At 54.6% G+C, this 21,752-nt stretch overlaps 2 long non-coding RNA genes across 4 annotated transcripts in view; one reads left to right on the top strand and one right to left on the bottom strand.

Moving 5' to 3' along the window:
- The window catches only part of LOC116437813, a 109,903-nt gene that overhangs the window by 64,063 nt on the left and 24,088 nt on the right, over positions 1-21,752 (top strand). For all 3 annotated transcript variants that reach the window (XR_004237487.1, XR_004237485.1, XR_004237486.1), the window contains exons 7-8: positions 5,392-5,544; positions 13,539-13,626. This is a non-coding gene — a long non-coding RNA (uncharacterized LOC116437813). The remainder of the gene's footprint in view (positions 1-5,391; positions 5,545-13,538; positions 13,627-21,752) is intronic.
- On the bottom strand, positions 9,845-18,271 carry LOC116437815. The gene is made up of 2 exons (XR_004237489.1): positions 17,194-18,271; positions 9,845-12,942 (listed from the first exon to the last, which is right to left on the bottom strand). It is a non-coding gene; the product is annotated as an uncharacterized LOC116437815 (long non-coding RNA).

The following is a 21,752-nucleotide window of genomic DNA, read 5'->3' as shown; positions in this document are numbered from 1 at the left end:
ATAATCGGGTTCCTCGGAAGAGGGAATGAAGGAGCTGGAGGTTGCCTGGTCGAGGGAACCAGACCCTTAGTGAAACCCCGGGCATCAATTTTGGGATGCACGTGCCCAGGTTCCGGGGCAAGCGTGAGGTAGAACTGATCCTTTTGGCACTCAAAATACCGGTTGCGGGCTCACAGAATCATTCAGGCTGAGAAAGACCTCCAAGATCCTCTTCCAGCTCAGGGCATTCTGTGATTCCACGACTTTATGATTTAATTATCTCAGCATTATTTACAAAATACTCCTCAAGCCCCGGACCTTCTCGAGAACTCAGTGCCGGCCACCACCTCATGACTCTGTTCCCAAATTCTCCAAAGGGAGAGGAGCACCCAAAGCACATCCAGGTGGGCACCCTGTGGAATGGCAGCCAGAACTGGCACCCCAGGAGAGGCTGGCAGCGGCTGGGGGATCCTGGCACCCCTGTCCGACTGCCTCTGCAGCTCTGGCTCCGAGTGCCCCTCGTGCAGAGCTCTGGAACAGCGCCTCGTCTGCTGATTTTGTAACACAGATTGAGGCTGACTCAGGACCTTGGGCACAGCCATTAAAGCAGTCACTTGTGAAACAACTGGATTCAAAGGAGTTTTCCCTGGAGAAAAATTCCCCCGTCAAACGGCAGAGTGGGAAAATTGCACACCTCCGGCCTTTTCTTCCCGGCGTTTCATCCCCTTTTCTTTCCAGCCCTGGGATCGGTGGGCCCTGCCATGTCCCTGTGCCACAGCCCGGCAGCTCCTGGCCGGAACTGTGGCCATTTCGAGGTCAGCAGCGAATTTTCCATTCAGCAGGGAGAGGATTTTGCCCGAGGTGCCTGCAGATGTTCCAAGAGATGCCCCAAGGCCCTGCAGATCACCAGGAGTGACTCCACTCACTTCCTTCAGCGCTTCCTTCTGCCTCGCTGCCCTTCGAAGCCATCCCAAGGAATCCTTGCTGGCTGGCCAAGCCTCGGCAGTGCCTGGAGCTTCCCTGTCCCACCTGCTGCCATCCTCCATCCCTGCCAGGGGGCCCTCAGCTCTGCTCTGTGAGGCTGGCGGGATGCTTCCCAGCTCCCGGAGAGAATTCCAGGGTGTGTTTACGAGCTGCAAGCCCAGGTCATGAAGATTTTCATGAGGATTTTCTTCCAATAGAGAATTCCAGGCAGAAGAAGGGGTTTCATCCCCCAGGAAGTTCTGGAACACTGTGCCAAGAGTCTCAGGCATCAAAACACACCTGTGCCTCGTCTCTGCTACTGTCCTGACTCGTCACTGGATGTCAAAGAGGTCGTGGAATCCTGGAATCATCGTTTCTGCGTTCCAGGGGTTCTCCCGGCAGGGCTCTGATCCCGCCCTGTCAGCGAGAGCTGTGTCTGCCTCCCTCCCTCCGGGGAGAAATGTGTTTGTAATAACACTCCTCTCCCCGAGATGGGAACCAACAGGTTTGAAAATAATTCCCAGGACTTGTGTTCCCGTCGCGCGCTGATAAAATGGCTGGTTGGGAACCGGCTCCGATGTGACGGAGCCTTAAATTACCGGAGTTTGATGAGCCTGGTGCACACGTACGGAAACTGTCACCGGGAATTCTCCCCATCCAGACTTTATATAATAAGGGAGGGATTAATCAGGAGTGGAGGTCTGCAAATATTTGCCTGTTTCCATAGCGATGGGGAGCCCACACACACAATAAATACCTTTTCCCACATGCGTTATCATCGCTGCCTAATCATATAATCACCAAGCCATGGCTCAGGCGGGGCCGGGAGGAGAATAAACACCATTAATTAACAGATTTATCAGCTAGAGGAGGAGGAGGAGGTGGCAAACGAGGAATGGAGCGGAAAACGCGCTTTGGAGCAGGTTTGGGCCTTTCTCATTTCTCCAGGAAACTTCGCAAACTCTTAATTAGCTCACCAAATCCTCTCTGTCTTCTTCCAAAAATAAAACTTCTGACAACTGTTCAAACCACGCCGCACTCTCACCCACCAAACACACATTTCAGTACAAATATAAAGCCATGGCGGGGAAGTGTCAGAGGCATTGCTTCGAAGGAGGGAAAGTGAGACTTTTGGCATCGCTCGCGAAATCCGACGAGTTGTCTCCCGGAGCGGGACGCGGATTGTCTGGAGCTGCAGGGAATGTGGCACATGACAAAGGAGTGACACTTGGCCAGCCAGCGAATTAGTAACGTTTGCATGCAGCAGCTCCGCTTGCCTGAAATAATCCCTCCTGGCATTTCCAAACACCTTTTCCCAGGGTGGCAAGTCCGGCCTGCTCGTCCTAGTGGCAATGGAGCATCCAAACCCAAAGGGATTTTTGGGATTAAGCCTGGTGCTGTTCATTCCTCCCTCCATTCTGAATCAAAGGGGGCTGTTGCCGGTAAAGTAGCAAAGTTCTGAGAGCTGCTTTGGTTTCCAAGGGCCAGCAGGAGCCAGAGGGTTCAGCTCGGAGTTTCCAGGGATGAAAGCACCTCGGGCTGCTCCCGCTGCCAGGGGTGAGGAGCAGCCATCCCAGGGGATTGTCCCCGTGAGCACCGAGGGGATCACGGAATGAACTGTTCCATGGCTTATGCTGGGGGTAGGAAGGGACCTTAGAGCTCATCCCATGCCACAGGCAGGGACACCTTCCACTATCCCAGTCCCACCTGTCCTGGGACACTGCCAGGGATCAGGGGGATCCACAGGCGCTCTGTGGCACTCCTTGGATCGCAGGCTCCTGGTTTATTATTTCCCACTGAACATGCCATGATTTTGGGGCTGCTGGAAGTGCCAGAGGTGTCACCCTGGAGACTGATCCTCCTCAGGGGATGCTCCCATCGCCCTTTCCAAGACTTCTCCTCTCAGCGGCAGGAACAGATTTTTGGAACGAATGGGAGCATTTCCACCCTGTTAGTGCCACGCTGAGGAGGTGAGAGTCCCTGTGCCCTATCCCAGAACTCCCAGGGCAGCCGGGGAGCTGTGCTGGTTCACGGCCCGTTCCCATCCGCGGGAGGAGTGGAACCCGGAGCTGGGCTGCGCCACTCCCAATCTCCGCTGACATCTGAGTAATGTGGATTTTGCTTCGATGACAAGCTCATTATGGAGCATAATTGCGACGCAATCTCCTGGTAAACACTGGGTTAAAGCCCCTGGAAGATGCTTGTTCCTCTCGTTATTAATTAGCACGTGTCCACTCCGCCAGATCCAGAGCCCAAACTTCATTTGTTATGTTCAGCCAAATGCATGAGTAGCTTTGGAGTAATTATTTTCCAACATCATCTAATACCTCTCTGCACATCAATTAAAAATCCTCTTAACAAGGAACTGCATTTTGTTTGAGATCAAATGCCTCGTCCAAAGCTGTATCAATCATGTAGAGCTAATTAGTGGGTCTGCTTTATATCATTTGTTTTACTTTATTATTCTATTATACACTTCCTAATGAAACCAATTGAACAATTTTGAAATCTTTGTTCAATTAATTGAAGGCTTAAAGGCCAGCTCCCTTTTTTTTGGCTTTAAAAAGCACGGATGCAAAGGGAAATAAAATTCCCTGCGTGTTTTATATCTATTTCTTTCCTGGGGTAAATTCTCCACAGCTGCTTTTAAGGTTTTAGCACTATTTTTATGTCACTTGCAAATACCTCCTGGCTCAGCAGCCCCTGGAAGGCCTTTGTTCACAGGCAGGTGATGGCAAAGGGCTGGAACAACAGGAGAAAGATCTGTGGGAGCTGATCCCGAGCCCAGAGCTGCCACATCCTAAATTATTGCTGGTGGACACGGACGTTTTCCAAGCTAGTTGCAAAAAGGAGCTTTGGAGAGGATGCTCAGGGTAAATATTTGCTGTGGGAAAAGCGGCTTTGAATGCCTTGCTCTTAGAAAAGGAGTGGATCCAGCGTTTCGGGAAGCTCCGAAGAGTCAGTGCTGTCAGTGCCGCTGTCCAGGAGCTCCTCACTCCGTGCTTTCGAGAGGAAGACTCTCCAAGGAGGACCCTGCTCAGCCAAGCTCAGCCTCCAGCAGCTCCAGCAGCTGGAGCTGGAGCTGAGCAGCACGAACTGCTGGGAACCTCCAGGCCGTCGTGCAGCTCTGTTTTCCAGACACCATAAGGAGAGGGAGAATCCCGGCCGGGATTAGAGCTGTGTTGATGAACAAGCAATAGTGGAGCATCCCCAAAATCAAATTGCAGCTAGAGGGAGGGAGAGCTTTGACAAGAGAGAGACTGGAAGGATGGGATAAGGCTGTTAAAAAGCATCTCCATCCCAGCAGGCCGATGGCACCTGGACTGTGTCACCCCGCTGCGGCAGCAGGATCGGGGCAGTGCCAAACTGCAAATCCTGGGGACAGTTCTGGGCTCCTCAGGACAGGAAAGAGCCCGAGGGGCTGCGGCGTGTCCAGGGAAGGAAACGGAGCTGGGAAGGGTCTGGAGCCCCAGGAGCAGCTCAGGGAGCTGGGAAAGGGGCTCAGGCTGGAGCAAAGGAGGCTCAGGGAGGACCTTGTGGCTCTGCACAAGTCCCTGACAGGAGGGGGCAGCTGGGGGGGTAGGGCTCTGCTCCCAGGGAACAGGGACAGGAGGAGAGGGAACAGACCCCAGGAGGAATTTCTCCATGGAAAGGGTGGGCAGGCCTTGGAAGGAGGTGTTGGAGTGCCAGTGGTCCGAACTTCCAGCTCCCCAGCATTTCTGGGACACATGGGCCGTGGCGCAGCACAGCTCAATCAATGCCCCACCGGAGCCGCTCGTGCTGGTGGAGGAGCAGGAATTCTGTGCAGCCAGGCTGCCTGAGCAGCCCCTCTGCAGCCACAGTGAACGCTTCTCAGCTAAATCAAACTGACAAATCAGCAGATGCTGAGGGGCTCGCAGCAAATGGACTGTGTTTCCTTTTTCATATGGAGAAGGAGGGTAAAAATAAGAATGACTTTCACATGCCGTCAGATTGCTTGGGAGAAATCAAGGGATATTATAGAAGCATTGGAGCAGAGGGAATTCAGATTTAGACCTCTTGAAATCTGGGGTTCAAGCTGAGTTTCTACTTCTCGGTAATAAAAGAAGCTACTCCTTGTGTTCGTTCCGAGCTGCATTTAAAGGCACAGGTCTGTCAGAAAGGAGCCCTGGTCCCGGCTGCTGTTCCAGCGGGAGCCACCTGTGCATCCCCCTGGATACACAGGGATCCAGCCACGTTCTCACCCATGCCCACCACGGTGTGAGCCAGCTCAGGGGTGGGCAGTGGGATCCCAGAGCTGGCTCAGAATCGTGGGACGGGTCGGTTGGGAGGGACCCTAAAGCCCATTGCATTCCAACCCTTTGCCGTGGGCGGGAGCAGCTTCCACCAGAGCAGAAACTGACTGGGAATATTTATGGATTCCCTGTGAGCAGTCAGTGAGCTGAGGCTCGATGTTTGTTGTGCACACAGGTTGCCCTCAGTTCAAGCTGTAACAGATGGCGTGGAACGGCACCCGAGTGCATCCCGACTCAGCTGCTCTCCTGGAGGCAGCGCCGCTGGACACAGCCCCTCGGACACGGGTGGTCTCAGGCCCGGCAGAGCCGTCTGATGTCCCCTCCCCAGGTAGGAAGGGCTTTGGTGTCGGGACATTTGGGAGCCATTAGGATTCCTCACTCATACACAGCCTGTTTTCCGTCTCTGCCCGTTCGGGAGGGACGCGGGGGAAGCATCCTTTTTGGATTATCCCAGCATCCTGTTTGGAGAGTTCTGGCCAGAAAGAGCAGCTCCAGTTCACTTCCAGCTATGAAACAAAAGCAGATGCACACAAAGCCCGAGATCTCTTGGTGTCAAAAAAGAACTGAGCTCCCCTGTCTTTGGGGCCTCGGTCACTTCTGAGCCTAAGAAGTGTCACAGGAGAAAAATCCCAATAATAAGTGGAGTGCTGAACTGATGTGAGCGGGAGGAAAAGCAGGGAAAAGGCTGTTTTGGAATTCTGCAGTGTTTAATTCTCTTTGGGGGGTGATGGAAACAGCCCTTCTGAGGGCGTAAATCCTTCCCACGCTTGGATTTCAGCCAGAGGAACACCGGGTTCCAACAATGCCCCTGGATACACAGCAAGGTACAGGGCAGAAAGTTCATGGAGATCTGGGCAACCTGGGCTGGTGGAAGGGGTTGGAATGAGATGGGCATTCCCATCCCATGCTCCTGCTCAGCTGCAGCCTGCCCTTGGCAGCACTGAGCTTTCCCTGGATGGTGCCTGTGCCTCGATGGGATGCCCAGAGCAGAGGTTCTGCCCTTTAGGAAGCCCGGGTGAGCAAATTTATCTGGAGTGTGTGGTGCTGGCAAATCCCAAACACCCCCAGGAGTCTGCAGCTCCACTTCCAGGTGTGCCTGAAGTTCCCTGGATCCTGTGTGCAGCGTGTCTGTGCTCACATGAACGTCCCAAGGATTCAGGTCCCATCTCCAGGTTCCGGCACGTGTTCCCTGGCTGGGAGACCGGACAGGGCCCCCCCCGCGTGCAGCGGCTCCGGGGTGGATTTGCAGAGAGCTGTGCAATAAAGGCGCTCCGGAGCTGGGCTGGCACAGGCAGTGGTGCTGCCAGCTGCTCCGGCTGAGGGAGGAGGGCATGGGAACGGCTCCGACGGGAGGCAGAAATGGAGCAAACGCACCAGGAGTGCACGCAGGGAATTAAAGAAGGGGTTAAAAAATCCTGGGCGGGAGCTCACCTCTGCCCTGAGGGTGTTACTCAGCCCGCACGGCATTTAAGCCCCATTTCCAGTCTTAAAATAGGGCTTAAGTAGGCCAGAAGTGCCGGTAACCTCGTGCTGCCCCAGCTCGGGGATGTTTGCAGCTCGAGTGAGCACTGAATTCTTGCTCGGCCCGGCGGAACCCTCCTGGCACCGAGCCCTGAGCAAGGTTTGGTGAGGATGGCTGGCTCCAGCCGGGATCCGGGAGCCCGAGCCTGCCCGGGATGAACCCAGCGGAGTCAGGAGCGCTCCGGTCCAGCTCGGAGCATCCTTAGCGCATCCCGGGCAGGAAGGAAAATCAGCCGTAGGATTTTGCCTCCGTTTCCTCATGTTTTCCCTCTGCTCTGCGAGTTTAGGATATTGGGAAGAAAATGCAGGCCTCTCCTCACATTTTTCTTAGGGACAACAGCTTGTGGTGTCTTGACAATAAACCCAGACAAAGGCAGGGACGGGTCCCCCTCCCGTTCCTGGTCCGCACAGCCCGGGATCTTCTCCTTCCCCTCAGCCAGAACAGCCATCTGGAAATTAATGTGGAACAAAGTGTAAAGGGAGAATATTTTTGTGATCTAATCCTGTAGGTCCCATTATTTAATTTATTTATACAAAGCAGGGAACGCCGAGACAGATGCAGGAGAGAGCTCGAGAGGCAGCGAGGACATTGTTCAGCTCTGCTCCTCTAAAGAGCCAATTATTCCCCTTCAAGTCCTTTAGTTTCAGGGGCTGCCGGAGTCGTTGGAGGGATAAAAGTGGGAGCCTTTCATCTGGAGGATTCAAGTGCCAGTCCTCCAGGTAGACCAAAGCCACATGGAGTGGGTTGGCTTCTTTTCCTCCTTAATGCATTATTCTGGAATGGGATTATTAAACAGTAGTGAATAGAGAATTTAAATTTGCACCATTGACAGCTGATTAATTTCTTTTTTTTAAGCAAAAAAAAAACCAATTTCACTCATCATCAAAAATATAAATTAAATCCTTTAAGGGAAGTTCCAAGGAAAAGCACAATGGTTGCTACTTTCCCTGACTCCAACGCTCCTTGCTGTAATTCCGCATTAAGGGGAATTTTCTTTTAGCTACCAAATAAAATCCAGATTGCAGTCCTTGAAATGAGGTAACTGGAGGTGTCCTGCCCCATGAATCCCTCACAGCAGGTGTCAAGGAGCTCCTGCACACCTGGAATTCCCCAGGCCCCTGGCTGGAACTGAGCCCCAGCCTCTGGCACATCCATACCCATCCATAACCACCCACACCCATCCATACCCATCCATACAGTCCACACCATCCATACCATCCACACCCATCCACACTCATCCACACCCATCCATACCCATCCATACCCATCCACACCCATCCATACCCATCCATACCCATCCACACCATCCCTACCACCCACACCCATCCATACCCATCCACACCCATCCATACCATCCATACCATCCACACCCATCCACACCCATCCACACCATCCCTACCACCCACACCCATCCACACCCATCCATACCCATCCATACCCATCCACACTCATCCACACCATCCCTACCACCCACACCCATCCACACCCATCCATACCCATCCATACCCATCCACACCCATCCACACCCATCCATACCATCCACACCCATCCATACCCATCCATACCCATCCACACCATCCCTACCATCCATACCCATCCATACCCATCCACACCCATCCATACCATCCATACCATCCACACCCATCCACACCCATCCACACCATCCCTACCACCCACACCCATCCACACCCATCCATACCCATCCATACCATCCACACCCATCCACACCCATCCACACCCATCCACACCCATCCATACCCATCCATACCCATCCACACCCATCCACACCCATCCATACCATCCACACCCATCCATACCCATCCATACCCATCCACACCATCCCTACCATCCATACCCATCCATACCCATCCACACCCATCCATACCATCCATACCACCCACACCCATCCACACCCATCCACACCATCCCTACCACCCACACCCATCCACACCCATCCATACCCATCCATACCCATCCACACTCATCCACACCCATCCATACCATCCATACCCATCCATACCCATCCATACCCATCCACACCATCCCTACCACCCACACCCATCCATACCCATCCATACCCATCCATACCCATCCACACTCATCCACACCCATCCATACCATCCATACCCATCCATACCCATCCATACCCATCCACACCATCCCTACCACCCACACCCATCCATACCCATCCACACCCACCCACACCCATCCACACCCATCCATACCCATCCATACCCATCCACACCCATCCATACCATCCATACCATCCACACCCATCCACACCCATCCACACCATCCCTACCACCCACACCCATCCACACCCATCCATACCCATCCATACCCATCCACACCCATCCACACCCATCCATACCATCCACACCCATCCATACCCATCCATACCCATCCACACCATCCCTACCATCCATACCCATCCATACCATCCACACCCATCCATACCATCCACACCCATCCATACCATCCACACCCATCCACACCCATCCACACCATCCCTACCATCCATACCCATCCATACCATCCACACCCATCCATACCATCCACACCCATCCACACCCATCCACACCATCCCTACCATCCATACCCATCCATACCATCCACACCCATCCATACCCATCCATACCCATCCATACCCATCCACACCCATCCACACCCATCCATACCCATCCATACCCATCCATACCCATCCACACCATCCCTACCATCCATACCCATCCATACCATCCACACCCATCCATACCCATCCATACCCATCCATACCCATCCACACCCATCCACACCCATCCATACCCATCCATACCCATCCATACCCATCCATACCCATCCACACCATCCCTACCATCCATACCCATCCATACCATCCACACCCATCCATACCCATCCATACCCATCCACACCATCCCTACCATCCATACCCATCCATACCATCCACACCCATCCATACCCATCCATACCCATCCACACCATCCCTACCATCCATACCCATCCATACCATCCACACCCATACATACCCATCCACACCCATCCTCACTGCCAGGCAGCCTTAGGAATAATAAAAGGAATGACTCCATGAATCCAAACCACAGCCAAATTGAGGGAATGTGGTTTATTAAGTGGTCGTATCCCAAGCCACAGTGTTTCTTAGAGCACATCCCGACTCCACTTTGGAATGGATTTAATTCAGTTTCACTCTCAGCAAATTAAGTTATTCCTAATTAATGCCACTTTAATTCCAAACGTAGCTGTTTCTACCATGGCCTAATGCAACCCATTCTTTCTTAATTCCCACCTTTTCCTAATTCCTATCTACTTTCCCACGTGTCCTGTTGGAGAAAGTCCCATCGTCTAAGCATGGAATGGTCTGGGTGACAAAAGACTGGAAAATGGTCATTAAATATAAAACCCTCCCCCGAATCTTTAAGTAAGAGATTTATTGAGCAGTGCCCTTGGTTTTCCAGCAAGCTCCCGGTCTGTATTCCCCCCTGGAAAAACCACCAGCCGGATCATGCGGCATCAGTGTTGTTGTGCTGACTCGGCGGAAGTGTAATGATTTCCATCCATCTCGGGGAGCTGCAGCGAGCCAGAGAACCACTGCTGGCACCGCACACCTGTCCCTGGGACAGGTACGGCAGAGTAATTGCCGCGTCCTTCCCGCTCGGCGCGCAGCTGCCCGGGATGGCTGCTAATAAAGATGCATGGCTGTGCCGGCTCCCAGCTGCGCTCCCGAGCAGGAGCGGAGCCGCTCCCGGACTCAGACCTGCTCTCCTGTTAACACTTTCTGCCTCATTTCCCAGCCACGAGACATCGGCAGGAATCCCCTTTTTGTGGAACTCAGGGAGTAGAATGCTGTTGTTGATTGTTGTTTGTGGTTATGGTGCTGAATCGTGGAATGTGCCACATTCCAGCCGCGGGTAATGAGGCAAAGGAGGGTTTAACCAGTTCATGGATTGGGGATGGATTTAGGTCACAGAGCCACGGAATCCCAGAATGGTTTAAGTTGAGGGGATTTTAAGGATCATCTCATTCCACCCCATCCATGGGCAGGGACACCTTTCACTATCCCAGGTTGCTCCAAGCCTCACCAGCAGACCCTGACTGCTCACAGCCAGCACACAGGGAAATACAGCATCCCGTAAAAAGTACACAGCTCTGGGAAAAAGAGGAATCCTGCAGCACCTTCCAGCTCTTCACATGGACTTGGGAATCCAAGGGATTAGGGGGTTTAGCTGTAAGCCCAGCTCAGGCTGCTGCAAGCAGCACTTCAAATTCCTAATTTCCCAAAATCTCCATATTACCCGGTCAAGATCTTTGAGCAACCAGCAGATTTCCCCAGACTGTTAATCCCCCATTTCATCCTTTCCTGGGCTTTTTTCGGAGGCTGAGAAATGTAATCCTAATTTAATCCTGGCTGGAACGCCGTGAGGAAGATGGAGGGGCAGGGCTGGAGTGGGAAGATCTCCACAGCCATGGGGTTCAGTAGGAAAGGATTTCCCAGAAATTCCCTTTGTATTCCCGAGGTCAAGAGAGTGACCCCACAGCCCTGCTGGGTGGGTGGGGCAGAAAGGGAATTCGAGGGACACTGGTGGATTTTCCCCCCATGGCATTCCCTATGGGGAGGGTCCCTGTGGACACAGCAAGGAGATGCTGCTGGGAAGCTGGAAGGTGAGTGGAAAACTCAGATATCTCTACCAAGAAGAGCCTTGGAGACAACCTCAAGTCATTTAATCACTGATCTGCCTCGGTGCCAAGGGGAACATCCTCAGGTCCCTGTGGGCTTGACATACTCGCAATATTCCAAGAACTTTCATTCTCCTTGTCCCTCTCCGCCTTTCTCACTGAAGAGCTCATCTCTTTTTTTTGGTGGGAATAATAGATGGAGATTGAGAACCCAGAATAAATCAGGAGCTGGACTTTGCTGCTCCTTGTGGGTCCCTTCCAGCTCAGGAGATTCTGTGATTCTGTGATCTTCCTTCGTTCATTGAGATTCCAAATTCCACAGTGCTGGATAGTGGCTGTGTCTGTGCAAATTCCATCGCCTGCCTGTTCATTCCAGAGTAACCCCACGTTCCTTGTGCTTCCTCCCTCCCTGAGCCATCCCAGCTCCGGCCCGTGCTTGGCTGTCCGTGTTCCCCTGGAAGGAGGGAGCCCCATTCCCACCTCCCACCCTTTCTGTCCAGCTGCCGGGATAATTCACTGCTGGTGCTGCTTCCAGGACAAAGCATTTTTCATGGTTATTTTTCTATTCCAAGAGAAAAGAGAAGCTTTCCCTTCCCGTGCTTATTTAGACTGCTCAGGTTTAGGTGGAGCTGTAGGGCTCAGGGTCTGGCTTTGGGGGGTAAATAGGAACAAAACCAGGAAATGTGACATCCCAAGAAGCAAGTGGAGAGAGGAACCCAGAGGTCTCAGCCTCCAACCCACTTACTGGAGCCGGGATTTAGGGACTTTGCAGCGGGGATTAGTGGGATGAATCACCTCACTTCCCCCGAAGATTCGCTGGGGCTGCGATTTGTGCCTGCTAAGCCGCTATAATGATGAACAATCCTTTTTATTAACGGGCCTAAAAATAGCAACGGCAGCCAGACCTTACATAAAGCACGAGTGACATGTGCCAGCTCCTGCCCCAATCCCCCGAGAGCCGCTCCAGTCCGGGAGGCGCCAGCACCAAACAACTTCACTGGAGGGAAGAGGGAAACGCGGGGTAGAGCTGCTCCGGTGGCTCGCTCTGAGCGCCCTCAGCACAGGGGCAGGACCTCCCCTTGGGGATTTTCCCACCAGACAATGTGTGATTTTGGGGCTCTGGGAGCGTAGGAGCAGCATGTGCACTTGGGCACCGATCGGCACAAACATCCCTGTCAGGACAGCCCACATCCCACCACCACGGCTCCACGCCCACAGCAGGATTTCATCCCAATTTTACTGCTCGCCTGCCCCTTCTCAGTGTCCCTCTTCACCCCCGGTATAACAGTGACCTCTCAAACACACCAGTGCCTGCTTCCTCGTTTTTTCCATGGGTTTTAAGGGGACGCCCTGGGATCCTCACTGGTCTGTAGGCAGCTCTGAGTCCTTGGAGTCATTCTCAGGGATGCCTTGGAGATCATCTGAGCATCTCCTGGAAGCAGCGTGTCCCCTTTCCACGGGGTCTTTGGCACTCCAGTTGTGCCTTCGGGAACCAACCCTCACCAGCTTTGCCTGAAATAAAATGGGGATGAAACAAAAGAGGGAATTCTGTCACTCCCAAAAGAAAACGGGCACAGATTAACCCTGGGGAGAACTCCCAGCTCTGGGGGAATCCTTCCCCAGCGAGCTCTGACTGCCTGAACCAGCTTAAAATGCTGCAAACCCCCAGTATCCAAAGCCTTGACAGCTTTTCCCCAAGTCTCTGCTGCTCTCCGTAACTTCCAAGACCAAATTAGCAGCGCAATCATGAGAAAAGGAATCGGAGCCTTCTCCAAGCTGTCAAGTGCATTTTGCTGGATGATTAATTGGCAGAGCTCCGGCCAAGCCCTGGGTCCTGCTAAAGGCCATGCCCTTGACTTGCACCTGCCACTGATTGCAGAAAATGGATGTCTTCACTTTTCCCTTTTTTTCCTCCCCTTTTTTTCAGTGCAGCTGTTAAACTGCTTTAAGGAAATCTTATTTATCTCGACCAGGAACTCGAACTTCTTCTCAAATCTCAGGAGGCTGAAATGAATGTAATTCTCTGCCTCAGCCTGACTTACAGAAGCAACATTTTAGGATCTTTAGGAGAGCTGCGCTAATTGACATGATTTTTGTTCCTTGTCTAGGAGCTGGGATGTTCCTGTGCTTTGCGGCCTCCACACAGCCACCACAAGGTGCCAGAGTGGGATCTGTCCTCCCCAGGTGCTGCAAAGGGTGAGTGCAGCAGAAAGGGGGGAAACCACAATAAAGTGGGGTTTTGCCTATTGGATTCAGTGGAGGAGTGAAGGAGAAGAAGTTTTTACCTTTGCTGTTGAATTTTTTGGCAGACACCAAGGCAAAAAGGGGTAAATCCACTGGCAGGTGATTTGGTGTCACAGGGATTCACTGATGGGGAAGAATCTGGGGACGTGGCACTCAGGAAAAGCCTTCTGAGCTCCCCAGGGAAACGCAGCGATTCCCAAACAATGGGCCAGGAGATCCTGGCAGGAATGGTCTGGAATGGTAGCTCTGAGCTGGGGCCAGTGGGAGGTGGCCCTGCATTTGAGGATTCCAGCTCCCCTCTGACATACACCTGGGGGTGATCCTTTGATCCCCAAGAGGAGGAGATGGGAAGGGTCATTCCCAGGCTGCTCACTCCTAGGAAATGTCCTGTAGCATTTCTCTGCTCCCAGGAAGTTCCCACATTCCCACACCCTCCGAATCCTCGGGAATCACAGAAACTGGGCCTTTAAGAGCCGAGCCTAATATTGCAAGCCTCGCAGTGGATTGGAAGGGTTGGGAACAGTTGTGCTCTATAAATAACTCCTCCGTGGAGCCCATCTGCAGCTCCCATCTTTCCAGGCTCTGGAGGCACGGCGCAGGCAGGCCTGGGAAGTGGGAGCTGCTCATTAGCGCGGGAGCTGAGGGCAAGGACAGCTCCTGGGTTCTGGGGGCTCCTGCCCGGGCCTGGGATCACGTGGGGACAGCAGGTAGGTGACAAACAATGGGACAATGCAACACTGCTTCCTATAGTGAGTGGGAAGAAAACACTCCAAAGCCAAGGGAGAGAGGCTTTGAGCATCCTTTGGATGGCACTGGGAAGCCATTCCCTGTGTCCTGTCCCTCCATCCTTGTCCCCAGTCCCTCTGCAGCTCTCCTGGAGCCCCTTCAGGCCCTGGCAGGGGCTCTGAGGTCTCACTGAATCCTTCCCTTCTCCAGGCTGAGCATTCCCAGCTCTCCCAGCCTGGCTGTCTGGGTGACACCATTCCTGTAGATATCTCAAACCCTCCCCGTGTGTTTGGAAGTTGCTTGGGGCTCCTTTGGGAGAGAAGCCTTTAGCACGGATAACCCTGAGGCCTGCACGTGCTCCGAGGTGAGCCGGGAGTTACTCCTGGGAGTAAGGAGCCCGTTCCCTCCCGTGCTCACACGTGGGACAAAACAGGAGAACAAATCCCAGCCCCATTCCCATTGATCCTTTAAAAGCCAATCTCTGCATGCGTTTAACCGGGAAAGCAACATCTGCTGCGCTCAATCCAGGTGTTTTATGTCCCTGTCATTAATTGGAGGGGACATTATGTCATCATACATCAACGGGGAAAGTTGGGTAAAGTGCCACTTATCTCGGGGGCTGTCATTAATCAGCTCCCTTTCATCGGGAGCCCGCGCCGCTGCTGTCAGGGGCTGTGTGACACCTTGGAATGTTTTCCTTCTCCTTTCCAGGTGGTTTGGAATTAACGGTGTGGAAACCTCACACACACACCATGGTCACCGAGGGCTCTGCTCCTCGCTCAGGCTGGGAGGGATTCTAAGGATCATCTCTGCCATGGGTGGGGACACCTTCCCCCGGAGCAGGTATTCCAGCCTGGCCTGGAACACTTCCAGGGATGAGCCATCCACAAACTCTCTGGGCAGCCTGGGCCAGCCTGGCAGAGGCTGTGCCCTGGCACCGCGTGGGGTGCCCGGGAATGCAGGGAATGTCATTCCCCTGGGACGCGGGAGCGGCCAAGGGGCCGGATCCCATCCCCAAATCCACACCCCAGCCCTCCAGCGGTGGCATCCGGCACGGCCCCGGGAAGCGCGTGTGGAGAACAGCCCGAACTGATGGGGAATTGTGAGTCAAACAAATTGAGTGTGACAGAAAAAAAGCCAAGCCTTGACTGGATTTGCTTCCCGGGAATGACACGAAGTCAAGTATCTTATTAAGTTCAAGAGAATTACATTTTCCATGCTCCAGCGAGAGACACGGGCCCTTTGGAAAATCATAATGAACGGCTTTCTGCCGCCCTCATTTACATACCTTTGATAAATGGCTGTAACCAGATTAGGGAGATAAAATAACCAGTCTATTAATTACAATGATTATTATTTAATAGAAAATGGGATTCTGGGCGCTGCGGCTGGGAAGAGGGAGGCTTAGCAATGCATTATATGGATGTGGTGGTTTATCTTTAGGAGTAAGATAAGTGTCCGGCTCTTCTGCAATCTGAAGAATATGTTCATTACCTGGGCAAGATTTATAAGTATAATTGAGTGTAATATTTTAAAACTCTTTGCCTTATTTGGTGGACAAGGCCGGGCTGCTGCTTTAATTAAGCTGGGTAAAACCTTCATGAAGTTATCAAACAGGGGCCCATTTGGATGGAAATGACTGCCTTATGTGAGAAGTTTGGGAGCTGAAACAATCCCAGTCTTGCCCGAGCTGAAGGGGGGCTGCTGTGATCGACGTTGCTCTGTGCATTTGAGGGATGTCTTGTGGAAATCTAAATCAGCGCGGCCAGAAGGCCCAGGGAGTGCCTGACCCCTGGGCTGGGCACCGCTGAGGCCAAACCTCTAATCCTGGGATCAGTTCTGGGCTCCTCAGGACAGGAGAGACATGGAGTGTGTGCAGGGAAGGGAACGGAGCTGGGAAGGGGCTGGAGCCCCAGGAGCGGCCGAGGGAGCTGGGAAAGGGGCTCAGGCTGGAGCAAAGGAGGCTCAGGGGGACCTCCTCACCCTGGAGGTGTCCAGGGAAGGCCTGGACGTGGCGCTCAGTGCTCTGGGCTGGGGCCAGGGTGAGGATCGGGCACAGCTTGGACCCAATGAACCCGGGAGTCTTTCCCAAGCTCAGTGATCCTGTGATCAGCTGGCCAGCATGGCCAGTGCTCCTGCATCCACAGGCCGTGCATCCCTCCTTCCTCCCTCTCCTGCTCACAGCACCCTGAGCAAGGGCCACTGAGTCAAAACAACTTTTCTCAGGTCGCGTTTGTCTGGAGCACACAGCGAATAGGCAAAGCAGGCGCGGGCAGGAGCCGGACCCGGTGCAGGGGCCTGGGAAGGGCCTGTGAGGGGCCGCGGGGGTGTCCCGCGTCCCGCCCTACCTGCCAGTGGGAAAGGGAATGAAAGATAAATGGTGCCATCTGCGCCCGCACATGCCACGGCGGCAGGGGAGGCGAAATGCTAAGTAGAGCACGAGACGTGTCTGGCAGAGTCACCTATGCATAAAATGAGCCTCCCCGCCGTGCCCGGGAGCCGCGGCCATCCTCCGCCTCCCGCCGCGCCCGGGCCGCTCCCGCGGGGTCCTGCGGCTCCGCGCCCGCGGCCACGCTCGGGCTGGGCCGTGTCCCTCTGTCCCCGCTCCCCGCTCGGGCTGGGCCATGTCCCTCTGTCCCCGCTCCCCGCTCGGGCTGGGCCATGTTCCCCTGTCCCCTCCCCGCGGCTCTGTCCCCGCTCCCCGCCCGCAGCCGGGCTCGGGCTGTGCCACGTCCCCCCTCCCGCTCCCCGCGGCTCTGTCCCCGGCTCCCGCGCCGCCGGAGCTGTTGTCACCTTTCCCGGAGCCGGTGTCGTGTCTCACATCTCCTGTTCGCACCCGCAGCATCCATCATCCGCAGCCTGGCTCCGTAACTTCTCCTGGCATCTGTCAGGTCACCCTTTCTTTCGGCGCTTTATTTTTTCAGCAGAACATCCCCCATGCTGCGAGGGAGCCGCTGATTTATCAACCCCCCGCAAGCCCTGCGTGCCTGGCTTTCCAAGCAGGTCGGGAGCGGTGCGGGAGCGAGCAGGGGCCGCGCTCCCAGCCCTTGGGTGAGCTGACACGCGCTCCTTCTTGGCTTATCTGTCACATCTGCTCTCGGTCACACATCTGGCAAAGGACAGCCATTACAGCTATTGCCCTGCGCTCCAGGATGTTCCTGCCTGGCGTCCAGCTGGGGAAAAAGGGTGAGGTCATGCAGGAACAGCTCCTTTCGGGGTGCGACTGTGCTTAATCAGAATTGCCATTCATTAACTCTCTGGCCACTTGGAGCAGCGACAGGAGCATGGGAATGTCGTGAGGTCCACAGCTGGATGGCAGCTGGACCCCGCATCACCTGCAGGCTGAGGCGGCTCCTCACAGCAATGCCCGGGAGCAGAGCCCCAGCCCGGCCGCCTGGAGCCGTGCTCATGGGTTGGGAGCACCCCTGGAGCGGGAGCCCTGGATCAGGAGCCAGTCTCCCCCCAGCTGGCAGCCCCAGTTCCCCCATTCCAGGCTCTGGGGGTAACACCAAGCACTGTTGGGCGTTATTGCCTGCTATGCACCTGCTATTCCCACTGGAATTCCTTGGGTCAGGTGAGGGAATGACGATGACGATTATTGAGCCAAGAGGATGCTGCCAAAAGGAAAGGATGGTGGCAGGATGGGGCCCTGATTCTTCTGAGCCTGAAATAAAATACATTTTATGCTGTGTCCTTATTTAATACCCACAGCAATGCTATCTATGAGCTGGACGAGTCCGTTTTCTCTTCCACACTCCTTCCCGCATGTGTGGAGGAGACAGTCAGGATAAACTGGAGAGCCATGTGAGGAACAGCAGAGCAGCCCCGAAGCCCAGCAGGATTTAACAGGGATGAAGTTGCCACATTTAATGGGTTCTGCAGTGGCTGTCCTGAACCCCGACAGTGTGACGCCCCTGGTTACGGATCAGAGAGGCAGCCCTGACCCTCTTCCCCCCTAAACACGTTTTACACACAGCTTCCAACCCCAGACATTCCTTCTAGGAATTGCTACTCGGTGCGATGCCACGAGAAATCAAGAGTAGTAGTGGTTAATAATAAACCAGGCAGCATGGAAAGAACAGATTGCGGTGGGAATTACTGTCTTTCCCGAGATTTGAGGGGTTGGGGGGGCTTTTTTGGGTTCGTCACTGTTGTTTTTAGCTGAGAGATCCCAGCTGGGCCTGAGACTCCATGTGTGTGAGGAGCTATTTTCCTCCTTGCCTGTGCATCCATTGGGAGGCTTTAGCAGATAACAGCACTTCCCCTGCCACAGAGTCACACACACAAAGTCCTGGGAAAAAAGCTTCGTCCACGTCCTGCTTCCGTGGTAAGGAGAGTTTTCCCGTTAGAAGAGTGGCACTGGGACAGGCCTCGGTGACAGGAACTTGAGCAACCCCGAGAATGGAGAAGCAAGCTGAGGGGATGCAGGACCTACCTGTGGTTCAATAAAAGAAGTCACCATGTGGATCGTCCCACAGGCAAAGACAACACAATTCCAGCGATTCCTTGTGGGAGTAGCGGGGCTCCTCTCACTGCGATGCGATGTGAGAACATCCAGGTACCTGCAGCCAGCTCTAGGTTCCAAACCAGTAGGAAACTCCTTGCTGCTGTCCGCAGGGACGGAAATACAGAGGGCAAGTGCTGGGGAGGAGCGTGTGTGTTTATCCAGCACTTCAGCTAACAAGGAGTGATGCTCTCCAGAGCAGGAGATAAACTGGGAGATGAAATATGGGGCAATAACTGTGCCACGGAGGCGACGGCGCTGTGTTTAATGTGTGCCTCGTTGGGAGCAGATAGGCCATAACATGACAATAATGAAATATAAATGACCTACATAAAAAAAAAGATAAAATCAGGTCATTACCAGAGCGTCAGTTCTTTACAAAATAATTGGTAATGACCTTTGATAAAGAAATCACTCGTGGGATATTGCTGACAGCACCACTTCCAACAGAGGCAACGGAGCAGCCGCCTCTAAATCAGGGCCCGGGCTGCCGGGATGTGCTCGGGGTGTGCTCGGGATGGGCTGTGATTCCCTGATTCCGGGAGCTGGCGCTTCCTCCTCCTCTGCTCTCCTGGAAGCAGGAGCTCCAGGGGACCCCTGGCTGCCTCCTGGCACTGGATGGAAATGACTTTTGATTGCTCCCAGTCTGGCCGAGGGTGTGACAAAAGGCTGCAAACGTCACAGCCGGGATCCCCAGGGGGGTGAAAAACTCCCAAGAATCAGGGAGTGGGGAGGAGAGGATGGCTGGAGCACCCCAAAGGAGTGGCCCAACATCAGGAGCAGCAAGGACCTGCTGGAGGCAGCCCCCGGGTGGATCCCCCACAGCAGCGCTGAGCTGTTCCTCGGACTTCACTGCTTGTGCCGATCATCCCAGCTGGAAAACAAGCGAGTAACTGGCGGGTGTAAGGGGATCCATCATCTCCCCATCCCAGAGGGAAGAGCGGATCCAAAGCACAGGGATCCCACGTGCAGGGAGCAGGGCCCGCACATCCTTGCAGGGCCAATCCTGTGCACCCCCAGGATCCCCCAGCCCCAGGTCTCCGGCTCGGAGCAGTGGGAATCACGACCCTGATTTTCTATTGGAAAAATTCTGCTCACATTGGGTATTTTGGATTTCCCAGATGAGGAAATGAGCCCAAAGCGGCAGCGTGGACAAGTTCATGCTGAGGGTCCCTGAACTCACTCAGGAGGCCGGGCTGGGCGGTGAGGCCCCGCTTCCCAGCGGAATTCCCAGCAGAGCGCTCACGAGATGGAAATGTGCCACAGGGCTGAGGAACAGCTGCCGAGCGACGCGGCGCGACAAGATCAGCAGATTTCCTGGAACAGGGTGGCGGAGCAAAAAAACCCATCAGAGTGGCCTGGACCCTGCCGGAGCCACATTCTCGAGTGCGGAATCTGTCGGCTCGATGCGACAAACCTTGCAGCACATCCACTCCCCTTCCCTTCCCCCAGCCCCGAGGAGGGAAACAAGAGCTTCACACTTTCCCTAATACCAGCTGGTTCATTTATATTGCAGAAGTTTCCCGAGACAGTTCCTGACAGCGATATCCCAAACACGGGATGAACCCGCCGCGCATCTGCATAAAATGAGGAGAGCGGCCCCAGATTCCTGCAGAGAGCCTGGAAAACCCAGCTGCCCCCCCAGCCAGGGGCCACGAGAGCCCTGGGGAAGCAGAAGGGATTCCTGCTCTGCGGCTCAGAGTTACTCAGGTTGGAAAAGCCTCCCAAGACCCCCAAGTCCAGCTGTTCCCAGCACTGCCAAGGCCACTGCTGACCCATGTCCCCAGGTGCCACATCCACACAGCTTTAAATGCCTCCAGGGATGGGCACTCCCGCCCTGCCTGTTCCAAGGCTTCCTCACTCTTTCAGTAGGGAATTTTTTCCTAACAGCCAGCCTGAACCTTCCCTGGGAAGGAGTTTCATGGGATTTTGCTCAAACTGGTTCTGAAATTGCCGGCATGTTTTGGGATGCTTCCCAATGGCCCTGCCCGTGACAGGGAGGTTGGAATGGAATGAGCTCTAAGGTCCCTTCCAACCCAAACCATTCCATGATTCTACAATTGCATGGAATTTTCTGCCCACACAGATGGGCTTTGCCATCTCTGGGGCTGGCCAGGACCTGCAGCCCCCGGCAACAACGCAGTGGCCACTCCTTGTTGGACTCTTGGTCCCTCTGTCCTTCCTTTGCCACTTGCGTTCCCACCCGGTGGGAATGCGCACACCTGCAGATGGCCCCAGAGGGGCTGCTAAAACGGGAAAAGCCTTCCCTTTCCTTCTGGTGAGGGAAGGAGTAACCTGCCTTTGGCCCCGCGGAGGATCCCTGTGGATTTGGTGTCACAGCCCGCGCCTTCTAGACCCAGGGATGAGAAAGCCCCGGGAAAATCGGGATTGCAGATGTGCGCTCGGAGCTGCTCGAAGCCCCCACTTCCACAGGTGGACGAGAGGGAGCGCTCAGCCGCTCCAGAGCGTCGTCCTGTAAGGACCCAGTCCTCAATTCCCAGCTTTCCGCGCAGAGCCGCCGCGGAACGCGGGGCTTGCCGCTCGCTCGGCGAGCTGGGGCGGCTTGGGAGCTGGAGCGGGGCTCTGGGCACCTCCGGCGGGGCTGGCTCCGGGAGCCGCGGCCGTGACACCGGCCCGGGACCCGGCAGGGAGCGGCTGCAGTGTCCCCGGCTCTCTCCATCGCCGCTTTCCCTGCCCCTCGGAAGCCCGGCCGGTTCCGCGAGGTGCTAAAGGCTGTCAGCGCCTGCCCGTGCCACACAGCGCGGCCGGGCACCTTCCGGGGGTGGCACCGGTCCGGAGCGTGTCCCAGCCCGACTCCCGAGGCTGGGAAAGGGTTTGGAATGGGCGG

Source organism: Corvus moneduloides, chromosome Z, assembly GCF_009650955.1.
Source record: "Corvus moneduloides isolate bCorMon1 chromosome Z, bCorMon1.pri, whole genome shotgun sequence".
Classification (NCBI taxonomy): domain Eukaryota; kingdom Metazoa; phylum Chordata; class Aves; order Passeriformes; family Corvidae; genus Corvus; species Corvus moneduloides.
Note: the sequence above shows the minus strand (reverse complement) of the source record. Positions and strands in the feature narration are given on the sequence as shown.